Source organism: Gordionus sp. m RMFG-2023, chromosome 5 (genome assembly GCF_954871325.1).
Source record: "Gordionus sp. m RMFG-2023 chromosome 5, tfGorSpeb1-WG-v2, whole genome shotgun sequence".
NCBI classification, from domain to species: domain Eukaryota; kingdom Metazoa; phylum Nematomorpha; class Gordioida; order Chordodea; family Parachordodidae; genus Gordionus; species Gordionus sp. m RMFG-2023.
Genome location: NC_088779.1, coordinates 14,540,393 through 14,548,001, shown reverse-complemented (window position 1 = coordinate 14,548,001; position 7,609 = coordinate 14,540,393).

Genomic DNA, 7,609 nt, shown 5'->3' with positions numbered 1-7,609 from the left:
TATGCCCTTCGACCAACAACGATTGCCCACGAATCCTAATACTCCTTTCTCTTCGCATCCTCTTTCCAAAATATAAACTACACAACCATATCATCAACACTACCACCGCTCCCAATACATTATATTGCAACTCCACATATTTTGTCATTTTAAAACCCTTCATTAAAATATTTTCGTATTTAAATTTTTCCTAATTTATTTCTCTAGCAACACTATATTCTATAAAATATTCACAAAAAATTAATAATTAATTTCACCAAAAATATCTTAACTACTTGTAATGTCAGACAATAAGATAAAATCAATAAGGTAAAAACTCCAATAATACACATATACATTTATCAATTTCAAAAAAAAAATCAATACTTTCAGCCAATCTTTAATCTCTTCCGTGTATTGACGTCTTTTGAAAAAAAAAATCGGCAGCACTTCCGTGTAACTTGCCTTCTAATAAATTTTTTCGAATTTTCTTCTAATAGATTTATATAGTCAAAAATTTGGGCAGCACTTCCGTGTACTCTACTTTTTTAATATATTTTTTGGAATTTCTTCTTAGATTTATATAGGCAAAAATTTGGGCAGCACTTCCGTGTACTTTACGTCTTTTGAAAATTTTCACTTGACGGTCACCTCTTTTGACGGTACTTGTTCTTGACGGATCCTTAACTCAAACGGTCCCTTATTACACACGGTACTTGTCCTTGACGGTACTTGTTCTTGACGGTACTTGCTCTTGACGATTCTTGCTCTCACAAATTGACGGTCTTATCCACCACAGCGCTCCACAAAAATATTTTCCCAAAAATAATTTATAAAAATAATTGTTTTTACTTTTGTTATTTAGTCACGGCACCAACTATTACGTTGTGCCGCTTGTGTCGCTTGAATTAATATTAGAACGAATAACATACTACTTTAAACTTTGTACCGCTTAAATTAATTTAAACTAATATTAAAACGAATAATATAGAGACTATTTTATTTTGCAAACCAAATATAATTTTACAACCAAAAAAAAATATATAATTTTACAATTAAAAGAAACCAAAAAAAACATAATCGTTAAAAAAAAATTAATTAATTTTAAAAAAATGAATTCAAAAAAAAAATGAATTGATTATTTACAATTTTCGCTTCCCTTTTATAGGGAAGCGATAATCATCACAAATAAATAATTAAATCCCCTCATCATAATGACTTTACAATAATTAACTTTTATAAATCTAAAAATAAAATGTTAACGCGATTAAACTAAAACATAAAATTATACAAATAACAATGACTCACCAATTTAACTAAAACATAAAATTATAAAAATAAAAATGACTCATCAAATGCAATACATACTGACTTTACCAAAAATCAAATTTTACAAATCAAAGTCTCCCAATTATGACAACTTGTACTTTTAATTTTATGTAATATAGTGGCTTTTACCTTAAAATAACATTCACTCATAATTTATAAGACCTGTATAGATAAAATTAAATAAAATCTACAAATTTTGTTACTAATAAGAAGGTGCTGTTAATTTTTTTCTTATTTTTTTTAACTTATTTTTATTTTGTTTTATTAATTTAGCAAAAGATATACTCTAAAAGTATATATTAATCTTAAATTGATAATCAAAAAATAATGTAAAGAAAAGGAGATTTTATAAAAATAATATCCTTTCAATTAAAAGTAATTTTGAATTAAGATGAGGTCCATGAAGTTGGCCAAACGATGTAAGGATCAATCAACAAAACCTATGCCAATATTTAAAGTCTTAATTGATCTTCGAACCAAACATCAGCGGAATTAAAGGGTAATGAGTTATAAGCAAAATAAGGAAAGTGTGAAATTTTGAAGCTGGCGGAAAGATTTGAGGACCAATTTCCAAAACCTATACCATTGTGTAGCCCGTTAATTGATCCTAATTGATCTTCTATCCGGAAAGCAGTAGAATGACAAGTTACTGAGTTATGAGCAAAATAAGAAAGTGTTGGCACTTTGCCAAAACCGAAAATATAAAAGATAATGATCTGAAACGTGATAATTATGTAGTATTTAATATGTACGTTAATAATCATCAAGCTGGATATCGGTATCACTAACCTAAACCAAGTTATAACCGTTTTATAAACCTGAAGTTAGCGGAATTTTTTTAAAAAGTGAAGATCAATTACCGAATGGCAAAGTGTAGAGCATTGATCCTCCAGAATCTTTCAACTGCATACCAGCGGAATAAACCATTCGTGAGTTATAGGCAAAATAGAAAGGTTTTGGCATTTTGCCAAAATTTAAAATTCGAGCAATCATTTTTTTAGTTAAAGCCAATATATAGTGCCTTAATTGATCCTCCAAATTCTTCAAACGGAATGTCTAAAAAATAAAGGAAAGTGTAAATTTTGACTGGCGAAACGACTTGAGGATCAATTACCGGAACTTATACAATTGTGTAGCCCGTTAATTGATCCTAATTGATCTCCTATCCGAAAATCCGCGGAATGAACCATTACTGAGTTATGAGCAAAATAATAAAGTGTTGACGCTTTTCCAAAAGCGAAAATAAAAAGGATCATCGATCATGTTCTGAAACTTGTCAATTTTGTAGTATTCAAAATGTAAGTTATTAATCTTCAAACCGGATATCAGTATCTCTAACCATAACCGAGTTATAACCGTTTTTAAAAGGCGAAGTTAGTGGAATTATTTAAGCTGGCGGAACGATTTGAGGATCAATTACCGAAACTTATACCATTGTGTAGCCCATTAATTGATCCTAATTGATCTTTTATCCAGAAAGCGGCGGAATGAACCGTTATTGAATTATGAGCAAAATAAGAAAGTGTTGGCACTTTGCCAAAACCGTAAATAAAAAAGATCATGTTCTGAAACTTGGCAATTATGTAGTATTCAATATGTACGTTAATAATCTCCAAATCTATCACTAACCCTAACCGACCTATAACCGTTTTAAAATGTGAAGTTGGCGGAATTATTTAAGCTGGCGGAAATTACCGAAACCTATACCATTGTGAAGCCCCTTAATTGATCTTCTATCCGGAAAGCAGCGGAATAAACCGTTACTGAGTTATGAGCAAAATAAGAAAGTCTTGGCACTTTGCCAAAACCGAAAATAAAAAAGAACAGGTTCTGTAACTTGGCAATTATGTAGTATTTAATATGTACGTTAATAATCTCCAAACCGCATATCTGTATCACTAACCGTAACCGAGATATAAAAGTTTCAAAAATGTGAAGTTGGCGGAATTATTTAAGCTGGTGGAACGATTTGAGGATCAATTACCGAAACCTATTTAATTGTGTAGCCCGATAATTCTTAAGCATGATATCTTTTTATTTTTTTTATATCAATGGAGCACTAAAAATGTAAGTTTCATATTTAATGCATCCATAATTTGTCAGATCTAAATTTGACCTTAAAATATTTATTGTTGATAACTCACTATCCTTTAATTTTTTGACATTCCGTTTAAAGAAAACGGAGGATCAATTAAGGCACAAAATATTAGCTTTAACTAAAAAATGATTGCTCAAATTTTAAATTTTGGCAAAATGACAAAAAATTTTTTTTATTTTGCCTATAACTCACGAAAGATTATGGAGGATAACAGGCTGCACATTGGCATAATTTTCGGTAATTAATCCTCACTTTCTAAAAATAATTTCACTATCTTCACCTTTTAAAAACGGTTACAACTCGGTTATGGTTAAAGATACTGATATCCGGTTTGAAGATTATTAACGTACATATTGAATACTACATAATTGCCAAGTTTCAGAACATGATATTTTTTATTTTCGGTTTCGACAAAGTGCCAACACTTTCTTATTTTGCTCATAACTCAGTAACGGTTTATTCGCTGCTTTCCAAATAGAAGATCAATTAATGGGCTACACAATGGTATAAATTTTGGTAATTGATCCTCAAGTCGTTCCGCCTCAAAATTCACACTTTCCTTATTTTGTTGATATCTCACTTTCCTTTAATTTTTCTGAAATTCCGTTTGAAGAATTTGGAGGATCAATTAAGGCACAAAATATTGGCTTTAACTAAAAAATGATTGCTCGAATTTTAAATTTTGGCAAAATGCCAAAATCTTTCTATTTTGCCTATAACTCACCAACGGTTTATTCCGCTGGTATGCGGTTTAAAGATTCTGGAGGTTGGTATTTGGTAATTGATCCTCACTTTTTAAAAAAACTTCGATAACTTCACGCTTTTAAAACGGTTATAACTTGCTTGCGGTTAGTGATACTGACAGCTTGATAATTATTAACATACATATTGAATACTACATAATTGTCACGTTTCAGGTCATTATCTTTTATATTTTCGGATCTGGCAAAGTGCCAACACTTTCTTATTTTGCTCATAACTCAGTGGTTTATTCCGCTGCTTTCCGGATAGAAGATCAATTTGGATCAATTAACGAGCTACACAATGGTATAGGTTTTGGTAATTGATCCTCAAATCGTTCCGCGAGCTTCAAAATTTAACACTTTCCTTATTTTGCTTATAACATATTAACCTTTGATTCTGCTGATGTTTGGTTTGATGATCAATTAAAACTCTAAATATTGGCCTAGGTTTTGTTATTGATCCTCGCATCGTTCCGCTAACTTCACGGACCTGTGTCAAGTCATCAAAATTAATAATATTATTTTATTGAATCATCGATATTAATATTGTTATCTTATTGAGTCATCTTATCGTTATCGATATTAATATTGTTATTTTAGTGAGTCATAATTATCGTAAAAAAATATTTTTATTTGAATATTAATAAATTTATATTTATTTGTTAAATTCTAAAAAATAAAAAAACCCTAAAAAGGAAATAATATTCATTAACCTTTTTTTCTTAATTAAATTAACTTTTCCTTATTTGTGAAATTTTATTTTATATTTTCGATTTATGATTTTGTGCAAATTATTCGAAAATAGAAAATCAATAAAAATTATTATTTATTTTGTAAAAATCTTGTATTTTTTTTTTGTTTCAATAAATAAATTTACTGTTGTTTTTGATGTATTCGCTTTTCTTTTATTATCGGGAGATTTAATAAAGAAAATAAAAGGTAATAAAAAGAATTAAAAGCTAAATAAGAAAAGCCAAACTAAGAAATAAATATTGTAATAATATCATTCTTTATATGAGTATAAATTATATTATATTAATCATTTATTTTAAGTATATACAATAAATATATAAAGATATAAATATTGAATGCCTTGAAAAACAAAAGATATATTTAACATTGTGACGCTTCGCATTCATATAATTTTTGATTATAAATTTTTATCCTTTTTGATTAGATCACCTATTAAAAATTTAATGTACATTAGCATAGATAATATATAAGATCAAAATTTTTATAACATGCCTAATATCTGGCCCGTTCTTTGCACAATAAAATTTTTAAAATATAATGGAAAGATATAATAATTTATATGACTTATTGATTATTAAATTGTATTGTTTTGTTTGTCGCATACCAGTTCTTAATTCCTGGTTTTTTGAGTCTGCAAAAATCTAATATTTAATATCTTTTAGAAAAATTGTATTAAATCTAATAATTAGTTACCTTTGAATATTTATTTTTATAAGAATTTCATAATAATAGATTAATGAAAGGAACTAATATACAGTTTATTTATTATAATGTTTAAAAAAATTATTCAAAAATTTTATATTATTTTTGTTATCTGCAAAACAAAAAGAAAAGAATTTTAAAACATCCAACTAGTCGTATTCAGATAGTGTTGATAAACGGTTTGATTTAGCCAATTTTAAAAACGATTAACTCAAAATATGGACAAGAGTAAATTACCCTTGCTTATTAATTTTTCCCACAGATATCAGAAAGGTTTGGACTTCTATTGGTTATATTTCATATGCATTAACATTTTGGTTAAAATTTTGATTTGGCCCTTTTTAAAAATCGACTAAATGGGGCTGTTTACCAACACTACATTCACACAAAAATTATGCAAATATTTTAAATAAGAATATTAACTTATGAAAAATAAAAAACACTTAATCTTTCGTGAAAGTTAGTTGGTTTATTTAAAGTCAAAAATATTGATATATTTATGACATTGATACAAAGATAGATAGTAAATAAAAATCAGTATAAATATTATATCGGTTTTTAGTAATATCGGATCGGTGAAAATTTGTGGATCGCCACAGCCCTAATTATTTTATATATAAATGGCATTTAATCTTTACAAAATAATGTCAGGTAATGTTTTCATATTTCATACAAATATTTTAAAAAAACTTTTTAACCCTTCTATACTCTGGTGGGGTATATGAGACCACAGGCCTAGAATTGATATTACATAAAAAAGGTTTATTATTATGATAATCTTCAGTAGCTTCATCAAATATATATTAGGATCTATATTCCAAATTTCATATATTTTGGTTAAGTAGCTTTTAAGATATAAGCATTTGACTGATTGAGGTTTGTGAGACTCTAGCAGAATATATGTAATTTTATGAATAAATTTTATATAAAATTATTAAAATGATCTCATTTTTCAAATTATTTTTTAACATTTATTATGACTTTCGGTGATTCTGAAAGTAAATATAATATCATTTAATATATATATTTGAGTTGAATATGAAAAAATAACATTATTTTCATATCCAACGAAAGAAAAGGATGTTATAATGCTATCAACTTTCCACCATAATTAAAATATTGATACAAATGATACAAACAAGCCTGGAATTATAACATTTTATAATATGACTAAAGGTAGGTTAGATATGGTGTATTGAATGACAAAAAATGATACAATTTTAATAAGGTCTTTTACAGACCACATAATATAGCAAACACAAAAATATCCAGAAGGAGTAAATTCATATATAAAATTATTAATAGAAGTTATTAAGCCATATTTACAAGTACAACAAAAATTATCAGATTGTTCTGACTTTTGAAGGAATCTATTTGCAATATATTAGGCAAAGTTCAAAATAGAAATCTTACCTACTCAAGGCGAAGGTGCATTATTTGTCCTAGCATTAAAGATAAAACAAAATATTTTTTCAAATATGGGAAAAAAATTATGTTTGGAGCATATTAATGCCATTGATTAATACTTTATGTGATAATCAAAATTAACATACAAGGTCTTATATTTTTTTTATGTTTGAATATATTAGTGTAAATCTTGTTTTATATTGAAGAATAAATATAAAAATAATGAATTAATGATATGTTAGAAAAAATATTTTTTCAATTTAATATTTAAAAAAAATTTTTTTTAATAAAATTTTGGCACAAATTATAATTATCCTCATTATTTTTAATCTAAGCATAATAAATTAAAATAAATATTACATTCAAGTTTAAGGTTTGTTCCATTTTATATCAAAATATTAAACCAAAATATTAATATAGAAGGAGATATAGCTTTTAATGTTTAAAAATGTAGAATTTATATTATTCATATATTTTTGATATAATTTTATATTAATTAATTATAAAAAATAATAAATAGAATATATTTGTGATAAGAAATATGGCTATTATATTCTATTTTATTTGTTTTATTACAATTATGAACACAGCAAACTCC